Source organism: Salvelinus sp. IW2-2015, linkage group LG17, assembly GCF_002910315.2.
Source record: "Salvelinus sp. IW2-2015 linkage group LG17, ASM291031v2, whole genome shotgun sequence".
Taxonomy (NCBI): Eukaryota; Metazoa; Chordata; class Actinopteri; order Salmoniformes; family Salmonidae; genus Salvelinus; species Salvelinus sp. IW2-2015.
The window spans coordinates 1,539,872-1,541,592 of NC_036857.1; positions in this window are offsets into that span (position 1 = coordinate 1,539,872).

A 1,721-nucleotide genomic window follows, 5' to 3' on the forward strand; every position below is an offset into this window, starting at 1 on the left:
ATTCTGTAGATACGAGCACCAGTGGCAATACCAGTGCCCCCCACCCCCCCCCCCCCATCGCTATAAGCTGTGCGCCCTGGCTGCGGTGACCTGTGGTGGCTCCTGAACCTTGTGGTGGCATCGCTTTGGGCCTCTGTATCCTGGTCGTGTCGGCATCCTGGCTGTGGTGCATCCTGCGTCGGTCATTGGTGGCATTAACACTCAAATAAGTCTGGTGGTGGCCACTCTGGCTGTGGTGGCATCCTGGGTCCGTGTTGCATCGCGTGGGGATCCTGGACTGTGGTGGCATCCTGGCCTGTCGTGGCATCCTGGTCTGTGGTGGCCATCCTGGCCTGTGGTGGCATCCTGACCTGTGGTGGCATCCTGACCGTGTGTTGGCATCCTGGTCGCTGTGTGGCATTCCTGGTCTGTGTGGCATCCCTGGCTGTGTGGCATCCTGACCTGTGGTGGCATCCTGACCTGTGGTGGCATCCTGGCCTAGATCGTCAGTACTTAGAGGGTGCAGAAAGAAACACCAGTGACTTTTCAACATTCCTGCCTCACTTTAGAGCAATTCATTACTTCTAAGTAGATTAAACCTGATTCATTTCCACCACATTTCCTTCGCTGAACCCTTGTAAAAACAAAGAGTGACAGAATGGGGGGTTTGTCCTGTAGATTCATTGGGATAAAGTTAATTAGAACATTGCCCCAGAACCTCTGGTCCCTTCTCCCTGCATTGTGTCCCAGGTGATTAGTCAGAGGCGCAGGACACTCTCCGACACCCAAAGGAAGTCCCCCAAACTCTGAGGCCATGCACAGAATGGACCCTATACGCTGCCTTGGCAACGGCCACAATCCTGCAGAGACCAACTCCCCCGGAATACTAAAGACTGAAGAAAAAAAGTCCCTGGCAAGTTCAACTGCCGCTTTTTACTTAGAGACGAATTTGGTTGATTTGGTGCTGAAGTTTTATAGCTCTAAAGATTGTCTATTTTTATTGACGTGTGATGTAATACGTGTGATGTAATACGATGTAATGTAACGGCACATTATTAAAAATCTATGAGAAGCCGTAGGCTAATCTGATACGGAGCAAAACCACATTCTGCAGGCCCACTGGGCACAGACGTCAAATTCAACGTCTATTCCACGTTGGTTCAACTCAATTTCATTGAACTAACGTGGAAACAGTGTTGATTCAGCCAGCGTGTGCCCAGTGAGGGAGCCACATCCAGTAGAACCGAGGACACTATGCTGTGCACTCAGGCAAGATGCTTAACCCCAATCTGCCTCATTAGGTAGATAATACGTAAAACTGCAAGCTAGGTGACTTTCCCTGGATAAGAGTGAATGTGCCAAGTACACAAATTAAAGTGACAATGTTATCGTGGTGCACCAGACGTTCCCTTCCGTTGGTGCATCAGTGGAGAAACAGAGAGAAAACAAAGCAACCAACAGCACGGGTGGATCAGGGAACTTCAATCCACAGTGTCATCATTAGCCGGCGTCCGTGGCATGCTGCTTTCATGCGTTATGCGCGTTAGGGACACACCCCCTCCATTCCTCGTAAACTGGGCGGGAGTCTTGGTTCCATTCGCGTGAGATCGTAGCGTTGTGGGACACATCCCCTTCTCATCGTATGGCAGCCGCCTGGTTCATCGTTATGCCTCGGGCGTATTGGACTACATCCCCCTCGCTCTCTCTAATGGGCAGATGGACGTGCTGAGTTATCGTTTATC